Source organism: Lycorma delicatula, chromosome 3 (assembly GCF_047948215.1).
Source record: "Lycorma delicatula isolate Av1 chromosome 3, ASM4794821v1, whole genome shotgun sequence".
NCBI lineage: Eukaryota > Metazoa > Arthropoda > Insecta > Hemiptera > Fulgoridae > Lycorma > Lycorma delicatula.
The window spans coordinates 145,321,803-145,337,644 of NC_134457.1; positions in this window are offsets into that span (position 1 = coordinate 145,321,803).

Below are 15,842 nucleotides of genomic sequence, written 5' to 3' on the forward strand. Positions count from 1 at the left end.
CAATGTTGTGAGGAAAAGGGCCTACAACTCACATTTTAAGATTAATTTTTAATCCACATAACTAAAAGTAGGTGATCATTTTTACAGGGCATATATAAAACACTTAAAAGTTTTGGGAACCTTTTTCTCAAAAGTAAATTTTGGGGTACAAGGCTCTTCTTTCTGGATTGTCTCAATTATTTAATGGAGAAAGAAATTAGTTAGTGTAGAAATGGAATCGTGTTATTATTATAAGCCATCACCAACACCACAGAATTCCTTTTACTAAATAAAATCTCATAGTATAATAAAATAACTAAGTTATAATAAAATACTTTCTTGCTTTTAAGGTAAACATTTAACATTAATTTTTTCAGCTTAGAAGCAAGAAATTACTTTTCATTACAACAAGAAACAATTCAAATTCTTATAAATGTAACAAGCGATTCACTTGGGGAAGAATTGTTAAATATCTTTTGTTATGTTACAATTAAATAAAAATTACATATTAATTAAGAAACTATTTATCATTTATAATTATTTATAAAAAAAAATATATATATATTCCAATATACCCTATCAAACATTTAAAATTCACCATCTAGCAGCAAATTGTGATAACCTTTGCCTTGAAAACCAAAAATAAATAAATTATAAAATTTGTAGATGATTACAAACTAGTACTTATGGCATGTTCAATTTGAAAAAATAAATAAAGTACGATCTCATATAAAATAAATATACTAATTGCGCATCACGAATCTTAAAAACTCATAATTGAATCCGTAAACAAAAATTTTCATCTGATTAAGTATTAAATTAAAAACTAATGATCATGATTTTGTTATCAGATCAAAACTCTTCAGTAGGATTAAAAATAAATAAGTTAATGAGCAAATACTTAGGTGCCAAATTTTTAATGCTTAAAAAATAAAAATTTAAACCACTGTAAAACAAGTAATAATACAAAATTTATTTTAAATACTTTAAAAGAATTTGTTTCAAATCCTTTAAAAAAATTTAATTCTGCAATACCCAACCATTTAATAAAATTCATTTATCAGATATTTCAGCAAAATAATGTAATATCAATACTGTTGTTATACTACAATAAACCAATGTAAGTTACTTTCTCAATGCATATTTAAAATTATGTCTTTTTCAGAATCCTTTTAATAAATTTAACTTACACAAACATAAAGAAATGATTTCAGATGATTAAGGTAATGAATAAGGCTGAGTAAATATTAAAAAAAAAAAAATTAAATTTAGGCTGTTGTACTTGGCAAATGCTGATAATTAACCATGTTTTCATAAACTTTGTCTTAACTGAAATACCAATGTCTTTGTATTAACTGAATATCACAGATTATAGATGTATTTTTACAAATAACTGTAATTATGGTGTTGCATAGTATTTAAGATAAAAATAAATTACAAAAAAATTCATCAGTTACTAAAATCTAAGAATGTTAGTGACAAAAATACTGTTGGTGACCTAACATGAGATATGTTACAAAATAACTGTTGTTAGTCGTCTAACTATGTTAGAAACTGTATGAGATACTCCTGAAACTAGCATAAGCATTTTCAAGATAACAACATTCCATGCTGGATTTACTTAGAAAAGTGAGGAATTTATTGGTTTCTAATTGCTTTCTTCAATAAATTAAAAATACTGTTGCCGCATCAGCATGTCAAAGCTACCAAAATGCAAGAGCATCACTGTTATGTGCTCTTTCTTAAGAGCAAAAAAAAAAAAATATATATATTACAAAAAAATTACTGGTAATTTAAAATCAGGAAAGAAGTAGATTATATAAAAGACTAATTATTTAAGATAATCACACTTAATACCACAAATACTGTTAAAAAATCAATAAAATAGTTTCTTAAAAAGACAAAAAACAAAAAATTTATCAATAAAATAATAATCACATCATATGACCATAAAAATAAATTATTTTTGATTTTCATGGTGAAATCTATCAATTAAAAATTGGGGTCTTTTCACCAATGAAAACCAATACTAAAAAAACTTTATTATGGATAAAAAAAAGCAGAGCAGCAAAATCTTCTCTTAATAATGTATAATATATAAATCAGTAAAATAGTTTGAAGAGAATGAGATAAATGAGTTCAACTACTTATTAACCAATGAAGTATAACTTTCAGGCTTATGCAAGAGTTTTATGCTATCTATCATAAATATCATCTGACAACAATTTATAAACTTTCATTCATTATCATCCAGATAATAACTGTATAAAAAATTTTATGTGTTGGCTTTCTTCCGACTGAAAAATTAAAAATAATATACATATTTACTATAATTCCAAAATATTCTTTAATCTTTATAGATAAAACAGAGGCTATTTATCAAATAAGAATAGCAAAAACGTTTTTTCAGTAATAAAATTAATGAAATAATAAAAACTACAATAGAATAAAACATTTTAACTATGCACATGAAAAAAAATCCTTAAGTATTACAAACAATTATTAATATACATTTCTGCAATCTATTTGGTGTAAACTATGCAATTCTAACCTATATAATATGATTTTTTTCGCTTAAATAATTACAAATATACAGTTTTACACATATCTATATTACAAGTCATGCATACAATAGACATTTCCATTACAATATTAGTTTTATCATTTTTTACACAATAATGTAATAAGGATCAATACAGAAATAATAATAACAGTAACACAAAAAACTGAATTTTTGATGAAATGTTATTTGTGAATAAATATATTTATTTATTTTTATTATTTCTAGTTTAGCTGACACTTTACAACAAATTTAATAACATATTTAAAAAAATCTATTTTATAAAGCTAAAGCAAAATAGAATAAAAATTAAAGTATTTCAAACTTGGTGTATATTTTTTACGGCTTCAGTTGTTTATATTTTTAAAATATATACTTTGTTTTAAGAGAACAGGCTGAACCAATTCAGAAATGATTAATTCTCATGTTTAAATGAAAATAAAAATACTGAAAAAAGATATACCCAAAACAAAGTAAATAAACAAACTTATGAGTACCATTTTTTTTATGAAAAGTAATATTTCAGCATTAAAAAAAAATATTATTTTATAAGACAAAAAAAATCTGCTGAAAAAATTCTGTAATCTGTTCTAAAAACCATGATTTTCTTTTAAATGACAAACCCTTACTATAAATGGAAAAAAAAACATAAAATACTACAAATTACATATTTTATATAAATATATAATTTCTTTATTTAAACCATCAGGTAGTGAAATAATTTTACTTGAAATAGAAATTTGATTATTATGAACATGAGAATTCAAAAAAAGGTTAAGCAAAAATCAATTATAATCTCCTCCCACTCACAAAAAAATGAACAGTAATATTACACCAATGTAATGGTTATTTTTAAAAAAATAACAATAATTAAAATCAAAATACTAATACAAACCAAATAGGGTTTTTGATAGCTAACTGACAAAATTAAATTCACCAAGATGTAGAATAATTTTACTTAATAGTAAATTTACTACAAGTTATAACAGAATGATTCTAAATTACCACTAAAAATATACATATACACAAGAGATTTATATAATTTTATTTTAGTATATTTTATCATAAAAATAGTTATTTTATAATGATCATGATTACATGTACAAATACATTAGAATAAATATATAATAAGATGTTTAAAGCATTTATGATTGAATAAATAGAATTTTTTTAAATATTAAATTAGGAATTAACATATCATTGGACTAGATTACTTCAGATACAAAGCCGAAAGAAACAAGTAAATAACAAATACAGTATTCATTAAATAAACAGATATCTATCTATATATTATTTATTCTTCATATTATATTTACAAAATCTACTATTATTTACATAAAGGTTTTTTTTGTATATATTAATATAATTGATTTAAGTAATACAAATAAAAACACCTAACTATTATTTTATTATCTAATTAGAATGCTAATCACATTTTTCATTTTCTACAATTTAACCATATAAAAATATTAATAATCCATTGAATTACATATTAATTATAACGGTACAGTTATAAACTGCAAGAAAAACAAATGGTTTTTAACATAATTTCTTCTTTTTTTTTTAATAATTAAACGTTGTTACTATCTACAAAATTTCAACAGAGATGTTAAAAAGTGTAAACAGATGTACACATTTATAGATATAAGGTCGTGACAATGACAGGAAATTCTAGTAAATATACATATCTAATTCTATAAATTTTTGGTAATGTAGTTCTTCCTTTAACCATATGAAGATATAAATGTAACACATATTAATAAATTTATAGAAACAGACCACATAATTTAAGCATTTAAAGAAACATCATACTTTAATTTATTGGGAATGGTATAATGACATTTAAAATTTATTTTGTTCTCTCATACAAACAATTTTATTAAATGTATGAATATATAATTTAGTTAAACAGTAAATACAATACGGGCAGGACCAGTTTTACATGTATAATATAAGCTAATTTGATTGTAAATTCTGAAGCCCTGGATCTTTTACCTCAAATTGTCTACAAAAAAAAAAAAAAAAAATCAAATTCATTAATAGTATAAATAATAAGATAAAATAATAGAAATGCATAAAAAATTTTTGTTTACATTTACTTTCATCTACCTTATAAATGATTCATTTTTTAACCATAATTGTAAACTTCTAAAAAAAATTCAGTCATAAATTTTTCTTAGCCACCGTCTTCATTTTTTTAAGAACTACAGCTGAAATATCATTCATTAATTTCAAAAAACAATTTTTAATAAATCTTGATTAAATAAAGTTATCTCACGATTACAAATTCTGAGCTTTTGTAAATTACACACAAACACAGCAACTTCAACCAAATGACTAACTTCAGATAAAGTCCACACTTTTATTTTTTTTATAACATGGTTTTGCCCAAAATATTTACCTATTCTTTTTTATTCATTGTCTTTATATCGTTAATTCACCATTTCAATAATCATATATTTTTCTTTATATTTTTCAATGATCATTTTTAACATTAAAAATACTCAAGCTTTGGGTGATAATTCATTTTTTTTAAATAAAAAACTCTAAAATTTGATTCTAAAACAACCTGTCCATACTGAGCATTTTACAGCAGAATCAACTACTGGAATAATGAATTTTTCTTGAAGTAAACAAATTAGAAAAATTTCATATGTATTCTATATATTGATACTAGAGTTGATACCTTTATGTAGACTAAATATAAAACCAAAAAAGCACATGCTTATGTCTGGACATAAAAGAGTATATAAAATATTACTGGTATAACTAATATCAGAACAGTATTTAGTGAAGAGCAGGATTAGTGTAATCTGATTCAGTTATTCCATAAAAGTAAAGATTTTGCTGAGCATGAGCAGTGTAAGACATACTGCTTCACAGAAAATAATAAAATGTAATTAAAAGACCAATCGGTGTAAAACTGAAGGTGAATGTAATTAATGAATAAATGTCTAATATTTTACAATTACCCTTGTTATGCGTAATGCTCAGGTAGTATGAATAAAATGTTTTTAAGCAAATAATGCTATCCAATTTAAGAGCATTTAAAATTCTGCACACAATAATTTTTAAGCAATCGCTGAGTCAAGCTAATATAATGTAATGGAGTTCACCCTGAATTTACCAGTCATCTATGAGTAACAATGAAAACAATTATCAGTATGTTACATGACAATACCTATCTTCTCTAAAATAACTGTACTTTTCTAATGTTCACTTCATATTTAAAGCAGTACCATAAAAAAAAACAATTAAGAAGGTTGATTTTTTTCAGAAATGAAGGTTACTCATATTTCAGTTTTAATAAATCTTGTTCATACTTTCTTAATACAGATGTGATCATGCAGTATCAATAATTATTTTCAAAGAGAAATTATATCAATCTATCTCCTTCACCAACTGTCAATGACCTCAATGTCACTAACTAACTAACAATGTCAATAACTTCCTTAAATGCTCATCTCTATATATATCATTATGTGGTATATGTTCAATTCTGATTAATTAGTACTGACAATACAAGTAAAACAGCATAGCCTATGCAATCTGTTTGAATACAACATTATAACTTACTTTCTAGGATGTAAAGAAGGAAAGTGAAGTAATAATACCCCTTAAAAACCCTGAGAATTGTTTTTTATCAAAGAAATGTTAAAAAAATAGTTAAATAATAATATTCACACAGATCTAATGAGAGTACTCATTACGAATAAATTGCAAAACACAAGAAATTTAAAAAGATTACAGCACATAGGATTATTGCATGATATCTCTTAAAATTATTTCACTCGCACATCCACTGAGTTGTAAAACAATAATGCTTAAGGAAACTAATGTTTTCATTCTGCAGTATCAAAAAACCAGATTTAGCTTATTTCTTCATCATAAAATTCAGTAAAAAATAAGATAGTAATGTTAGTCAACTGCTGTTTAAAAGCTGGCTCCCAAGCGTTAAATATTTTTTGAAAATTACCAACAAACTTACACTGTATATGTACAGAATGAATGATGCAATACAGTGGGTATTTCATAACTTCATTTAGACATTACATGAAGAGGAGTCAGACTAAAGTTCTAAAGTTTTTATCAGTTGGTACTGAAACAATCACATACTTGATATTGAAATTTATGATAAAAATGTTTTGTTCACTCTTTAAAAGATAAATTAGACTCCACATAAAGTACTTATGAAGGAGTTAGTTCTATTGATATCTGACAAGAAGGCGATGTTACTTATGATCATCAGTTTGCTAGCAATACAATAAGCCAAACAAAACTTACACACAATTGCTTCTAACGCTTAAGTTGTAAACACCAGTTCTACTGACATCAGACAATGTTATTTATGATAATCGGCCATATAGTAAAGCCCAACAAAACTTACACACATGATTGCTTCTAACGCTTAAGTTGTATTGTGCATTGGCTTATCACCAATAATGATAAAGAGTGAAAAAGAGCTTGTTAGAAGAAAATTTATGAAAAAATTTATAAAGTAATTGCTATTGACTACAAGAAATCCCTTCGATAAACTTCAGTCTTATCAAAATACCTACACTGCCAAAAGCATATTGTAGAATTCATAGGAAATCAACTTATAGTAAGACTTCATACGAAGTGACTTATGATGAGGATCTTCAGAGCAGTGTTTTGCTTTGAGCTACTTCCATGTACAAACTACCATAGAAAATAACCATTTTTTTTTTTTTTTTTTAATTACATATATTTATTGGAAAACATAGCAATGATTTCATTTTATTTATTTTTTATATGCTTAAAGCTTGTGTGTGAGAATAATATGACATTTTGAAGAGTAAAAAAATCTCATGCCTTACCAAGATTTTCCATTCAGAATCCTTCTGAAAAAAGGCAGAGATGCTATCACTCCACCGTGAAGAGCAGTAGAGCGTAGCTTACGTATATATACTTTGCAATTCTGTACCTCATTTACTTACATTTTAGCTTAAAAAATAGCAGAAGTTAAGTTTATGTGTTCTGATAGATCATTACAGACCAATAGCAATCAATTTTTTTGCAATGTTTAGTATTATGGATTACGTAAATTCTCATTCATTAAATCATATTCTGTTAACTTTTAACATTTGGAAAACCTGCTACATATAATAAAATTAAAAGAGTTAATCATTATTATAAAATGTTAAGAAAAGATTTAAAAGCAGGTAATCGTAGTAGTGTATTAAGGTTTTATTAAAAAAATACCACTGCCAGGTTAATGTCTACCATCAACAGCACAGTTCAAAATTATGTTCCACGTCAGACAAAGTTATTTTATTAAACTTTGATGAGATGAAATAAAGTCCGCTAATGGAAATTATAAGCTTTTTTGATAATGGAAATGTAGGGAGATTTTATGTTCATGTTTCAAAAGTAGCAGAAACTGAGGATCTGCAATACAGTAGAATGAATTCTTTAAAGTGACAATATACTGTTGAATAACCAAGAAAATAGTTCTTGTAATATAATAGTGGCTTTAATAGTTTCCAGCAAAAACCATTAAACAGAACAACAAAAGTTTAATAAATAAATTTGACCAGTGTTCATTATTTTTACAGCTGTGTTCATTAGCTGTTTGTTTATTAAAAAAAAAAACTCCATTATGTTTAGTGTGAGACAGTCATATAATAAAAGAAATATTATAATAAATTAAATTCTGCAAAATTCTTATACTGACAAACAGTGAACAATTCAAAATTACTAGTCATTCTTTCAATTTGTATCAGAATATTAAACTTATTTTTTTAATATAGTCCGGCTAGTTCTTTGGTGTTTTATACAAAATGTGTCATAAGTAGAATTTAAATTAAAATTTATTTTTTGAAACTTTCATTAAATGAAAGTACATTTTTGTAATGAAGAATACAAAAAATTAATTGATCAAACTTTGAATTTGTTTTTTACGTTTCAATTACGGTTTCATCCAATTTAAGATGAAAACTTTATTTTACTACAAAACATAATTACTTACATCAAATAGATTATTAATATAATAAGCATTCATATGTATATATATATATATATATTTTTTTTTCAGTTAGAAAATATCACATGACTTAACTGTACTTCATATTCCACAAATGCTTTCAAAAGAATCACAACCAGTTCCAAATAATACTAAATTTAATAAAAAATGTGTAAATTCTAAATTTTCTCAAAAAAAAAAAAAATATTAAGGTAGTATTAGTTCGTATTTTTTAAAAAGAATTTTTATGATAAGTCTTTTCATCTTTTTAATTTATGAAAAAAATGAGTACTGATTAGAATACACATTTTATAATTAAATATATGTGAAAGTGTATAATACAATTACTACAAAACAGAAACAAATACTATATAATTTGATTAACTAGTATAATGTTAATTATGTTTACTACTACACTGACATAAAAAAATAAACAGATAGAAAAACACAGTAAAAATTTATTTTCATAAATATTTTGTAAACAAAAAAAAAATCAATGGCACAGCCAAAAAAATAGAAATTAATAATAAAGAAAACAAAACTGAATATATTAAAAAACCTATAAACTATTAACAAACAATTGATAATTTGTAGTATACAACTTTAAATATTACAGGTTGAGTAATGTAAAGAAAATAAATAATTTACAGTAAACTACATTACAGAAATAAAAAATTACAACAAATTTCATAACATAAAGAATAGATAAAGTCTATGATAAAATATAAACAAAAATAACAAAACATCAATGAAATATGGTCACATCACTAAAATATCAGCTCACATTTGGTTAATTGTTCAAACTTAAATATAAAACCTAATAAAACATATCACAAATACTTAAAAAGTAATACTATAAAATGCTGAAACATGAATGTAATGGTTATAAAAAATAGTAGGAAGAAGTTTAGATCAAGGTTATGTTTCTACAAATAATTTTAAATTAATTCATCCAATATTTAAGACCATCTATTAGTCAACTAATGAAGAAATATAATCACTGATTATAATTGTCAGACTGATATAAAATAAAAACAAAAAAATTCTTATTCTAAATAAAAACAAAAATAATCCTGTTTATTTTGATTCCATGCATTCATATCACTGGATTATCCAGGTTAGTTTCACTTCTGTTTTTAAGTAATGGTTTTCTATTTACATACTGCTTTTTTTTGGGTGCAAATATGCAACTCAAATAAATACAACAAAAATCAATCAAAATTAACAATCATATATCAAAGAATACAATAGTCTGTAAATGTTGTTCTGAAATAAAAACATACAAACCAATACGTACAATTAATACTAGCATCCTAATTAAAATACCAGGTTTATATTGTACAGTTTTATATAGTAATATGAGTATATAAATAAAAAACTACCCTACAGCACAACTGGCAAAGTAGCTACTAGTTAGCTAATATGCAAAAAATAAGTTTGGTTAATTGAGTAAAATTGATACATTTAAATTGTTACTCTTCACAATGGATAATCTGAAATGCATTTTATTCAACACCTTACCTAGACAAACAGGATTTTACCACTCATATAAATAATAGCTGTATAAAAAATTTACTGCTCCTTTAATTTTGAAGTTTTTTTACAAGAATCTACAATTAAATATGTAATAAAACAAGTGAAAGTAGTTTTGAAAATACTCCACTAAATATTTAAATATGTATGTTAAATGTGATAATGATTATACCTGACCTATGTGACCTGACCTAATTAAAAGTCACTTTTGAAAACAACAGAGCAATTCTCAGAAGAGTGAGCATTCCCTGGCAAGCTTAATAAAAAGAGCAAGGAATAAGGTGATTTCCCATTGCTTCTACACCGAGCTGAAATCTATTGCTACATATCAGTACACCAAACCCATTGAAATGCAGGCAATATTTAGCACTATAATAAGTACATCCAGTCTGTTCAGAACATGGATTGAGTATGTAATAAACATCATTATAGTTAGAGAAAGCAACTCTGATTGGTACCTTTGGTAATTTAGATAAGATTGTGACAAGAGAGTGTAAGCTAAAACTTAATGTATCCCTTTCACTGGGAAAAAAAATCATTAAACTAACTGTCTCCAACTGCCAAGAAAACTCCCACTACATACCAGTGTCATTCATGCTTTCAACAATCAACAAAGTAAAATACAATATTTATGAATCTAAAAAAAATTTATCCTAAGAAATTATACATAATAATAATGGTAATTAATAATATAAATAATTTTGTTAAATGTAACAAGATTACTAAAATTACAAATAATTACTCGTTGTAAAAAAAATATATAACTACTACTAAAATTCTATAATTAACTGATACAATAGAATATTAAATAAAGTAGGAATGTAGAACATTATAACAAACCTGTTAATCTAAACATGATCACAATAGGACTTACATTAATACTATTATACCAATTACTTAAATTCATTCAGTTACAATAATTTAATACTATAGTTAAGAACTGGAAGATAAGAATAAATTAAAAACATAAACGAATTACATGATATTTTATGGCTGATTAGTTAAATTAAATTTTTTATTATATTAACATTTTTAATAGTGATTATATTAGATACTGAAAAATCAAATAAATAAACCAAAACTGTATTAACGAGATTTGTTATGAAAGATAATAAAAAACTATTTTTTTTAAAAATATTTTAAAATATTACTTATCACCAAATCAAGAAGAAATCAATTATGTATGTACTATGTGCATTTCCTTAATTACAAAACATCTACAAATATAAGGTGTACCCAGCTTTTCTCATATCAAAAATTTATCCATAACTATAAGCCACCAAAAAACTCCCAATAACCATAATTTACAATTTAACCAAGGCTTACACTCCAGAAGCTTTTGCATAAATTACATTTTTAAGTAAATCAAATGAATCATCTAATAGTTTACAGAATATATACTAATGCATACAAAACAATTTAAGTATTGTATTATTGAATATCTAATTTCTTTAATATTACAATTAAATAATAACAATTTTGTAATTTGTATCATAATATTAATTTTAAAATGGAACAGCTTAACTAATAAAAATATTGTTCTAAAAATCATGATTTTATTAACTTTCAAGTGTAGATTACAAAATTAATGTATCCAATCATAAAATTAGTTACACTTTATACTTTAAAATTAGCTTGACTTGTTATTTTTTTTAAAAATGTCCTAGAAATGCACTGATAACATTAACAGCTTAAACAGCTGGAAAAAGGGTCAATGTTTAACAGTTTTATCATGTTATATATGTTCAATGACTCTCTTCAAACAGAACTTAAACATATGAGGTGCTACCCAAACATTGGGGGAATTTGACTTTCGCGCTCGAACCATTGCTGGTACGACCTGCTGCTGCTAGATCTGGCTAACAATACTCTTTGTGAATCAGTGTTCCAACAGCTGTGACGGTGAGAGGCTGAATTGTTGACTTTCATGCGGTTGTGTAACGTTGTGTTTTACTGCTTCGGCGAAGTTCTAAATGGCAGATTTTAAAGAGTAAAGAACCTGCATCAAATTTTGCTTCATGCTTAAAAAACTGGTGCAAAAACCCATGGCATGCTTGTGGAAGCATTTGGTGACAAATATCTAATGCTATGAGTAAAAGTAAAACTTTTGTGGTACAAACGATTCAAAGATGGATGAACGACAGTCGATGATGATGATGAGCGTTCAGGAAGACCATCAACAAGCACAACACTGGAAAACATCGTGAGATGTTTTCCAGTGCGAGAGGCTAGTGTTGCAGATCGTAGACAAACAATCCATGATGTTTAAGCAGTCATACGGGTCCATGCAACGCATCTTGTCAAACAATTTGAACATGAGACGCATTGCTGCAAAATTCATACCGAGACTGTTGAACAGCGACCAGAAACAAAATCGCGTAGCTGTCTGCAGTGAATTGAAAGATTCAGCAAGAGATGACCCTAACTTCATCTCCAACATCATATAACCGGTGATGAGACATGGGTGTATGGGTATGACCCTGAAACTAAGCAGCAGTTGTCGCAGTGGAAGTCGCCAAGTTCACCGTGGCCAAAAATTGCCAAGTTCGCAGCAACGTGAAGTCCATGATGATTGTTTTTTCGACATCAAAGGCATTATCCATAAGGAATTTGTTTCTCTTGGTCAAACTGTCAATGGAATGTTCTATTGTGAAGTTTTGAAGCGGTTACCTGAAAGCATTAGGCGCAAACATTCAGATGTGTGGTAACACAGCTGGGTTCTACACCATGACAACACGCCCGCACACACATCGCTAGCCGTTTGGAATTTCTTGGCTATCAAAAAGACGGTAGTGATTCCCCACCCACCCTATTCACCTGACCTTGCCCTGTGCGACTTTTTTCTCTTTCCAAAAATAAAATTTCAATTGAAAGGCCGTCGTTTTAACACAATTGAGGAGATTCAGAAAAAAACGCAGAATGTGCTTTGAACACCTGCAGACTTCCAGGAATGCATGGAATCATGGGAAAAATGCTGCGATCACTGTATCAATGCCCAAGGGGATTACTTTGAAGGAGACAGTGGAAATTATAAGTTATGGTAAACTATTTTATTTTTATGGTAAAATTCCCTGAACTTTTGGGTAGCACCTCGAATATGCACACAAAAAACTGTTAACTGAAAAGAAAGAATGTTTAATAAATAAAAATCAGATATAAAAATAAGATGTCTGTATCTTGTTAAAGCTGGCCTGACTACAGATAGTAATAACATTTTTTTTATTCTGAAAATCAAAGCAATTTATATTCATTAATCAGGACAATACATCCTGCCAAACGAAATTTAATAATTTTTAATTTCCAAAATTACATAAGTGAGATACCAATTACAGTCTACGGCACAAGATTATTTACTATATTTGCAGCAGTATGATCTAATTTTAATACAAATACTTCTGCTTTTATTTCCTAAAATATTATATAATCTCCATTTATTTTATTTTACGTTCCAAACTTGGTGACATTACAGTAATAAAAACACTGCCTTTTGATTAGAAGGCACACCTAAATATTAGGAGAGGAAAACAGAAAAAACAGTGCACCTTATATTTGAAAAAAGTATACATGTTAATTTAAAAACAGATAAAACTTTAGATATGCAACAGTTCAAAACCGGCAAAATCTAATTGATATCAATTATTCAGATCTTTCATGAATTATTCACATTGTCAACTCTTAAATAATTAACTATCACTCATTAAGCTATCATTCTGCCATGGAATGGTAGCTTAATGAATGTTAATTCAGTGTTTAACACCGAACAGGTGTAATTTTTAAAATAATTTTAAGAGCTGAAAAATGAAAATGAAATGTTATGTTTTGATTATACTCAACATTTCTATCGTGGTTGAAAAATTACAAGATTAACTTCTTCAGCGCACATGACAAATCCAAATTTGTACTATTTGCACATATGATGACATGCATTCACAATTCTTTCCACTTCTGTTTCATAATTTCAGTGTCTTCTTTTGTAATCATAGGGAATTTTATTATAAGATTAGGTATGAATAATTAAGGCTTCATTTGCAATAGCCATGTCATGGATAATGTGATAAATAGATAATATTCTAAAGCCTGACTTACTCTCACACATTTTTAGCTGATTATCTCTTCATTATACCTGTGAAGTGTAAGCATGTTTGAAAGTTCTTTCTAACTTGATAATAACAATTATTTCTTTGATTTTTTTTGAAGGGGTTTGTTGGAAAAATATAACATAATCCCTTTTGAATTTTTATGTTACCGTAAAAAAAAATTATAAGCATGAATTTAAGTAGTACATAACTAAATGTACTTAATAATGTACTGAAACTAGAGACCTAGAATGTCTACAAAAGTCTATACATTGAAATCTTCAAATTCAAGGAGGGTATGCTAAAAACATTTACATAATATCCTACACATCTGCATACCTTTCAACTGACATTCAACCAGCATACATGTTTCTAGAGACCATTTAAGTTTATTACTTCACCTTTTCTCATCGATAATCAACCCAGAATTTGTTGTGCATTCCTTTCTAAATTTAGAACTAATGTTTACTAGAATGAAATAATGAATGAATTATGAACTGCAGTAAAATAACTTGTATAACTAGTAAGTATATATTTCAAAGAAAGATTGTTACTCAAGCAATAAAAATTACTGAACGAAAACTCTGTGAAGAAAAATCAATAAAGTGAAAACAATGTATAAAGTACAAAAGATATGAAGTATTAATGTCTCTACAGCACAAAAAAAAAAAGAATTCAACTTAGATGATATATAATACTTAAAAAGAACTATATATTTAGAGAAAGAGATACTGGTTGATTAAAGTATATGAATACAATTAATGGATATTACATGAATCCGGTTCAGGGTAAACATCAATTGAATCAGTCTCTAAGTAGTTTTTTTATTTCAGAGCTATCCATAATATTAAATTTCCTATCTACACCTGTTCCAACAAAAACCATTGAAACATTTCTTTTTTAATAAATTTAGACCAAATTGTAACTGCCACCTTTCTAAATATTAATGAATGAAACTAACACATTACAACTTTAAGGAATTCATAAAAATTAATTTTTTTATATACAGAAGGTTTGACAGTTTACAGTTTTGACTAATAACTTTAGATGGCTTTATTTATTATCAAATGTAGAAAGAACTTTACTGTTGAAAAAAGAGAATTAAAAAAATAGAAGAAATCCAACATATTTTGCATTCAAGTCACAAAAATATGGTTAATTAATATCTACTGTAAACAAAACAAAATTAACAATACCAAAAACAGTAATTGAATTAATAATTCACTAGAATTACACAAAATAATCACAAGCAATACATATTAAACTATTATATAATGAAATACTGTAATTCATATATCTATTTTTAAGTTATACTTAACATAATAGAACCTTTAATAAATGCTACTGTTTTTTTATCCATCTCATCACAGTAAAAATATAAAAATACCTACTAAATAAAATATTAAAACACCATTCATAAAATGGTTTATTTATCAATCATTTTAGTTCCAAAAATTAAAAAAAGAAGAAATTATATACAACGTTAACAGAACTACTTGACTTGGTACACGCATATTAAATTCTTAAAGGAGTGTTTTATAATATGTACAGACACTATTAGGTTAATTCTTCAGTTACAGTTTACCAGAATACTAATGATAAATATACTTTAAATGCTTTACAAGATTATTAGATTTTCAGCTTCAGAAATTCTTCAGGTTTACACACAGATTGCATTAACTGAAGTAAGCTAAATTTAATATTTATCTAC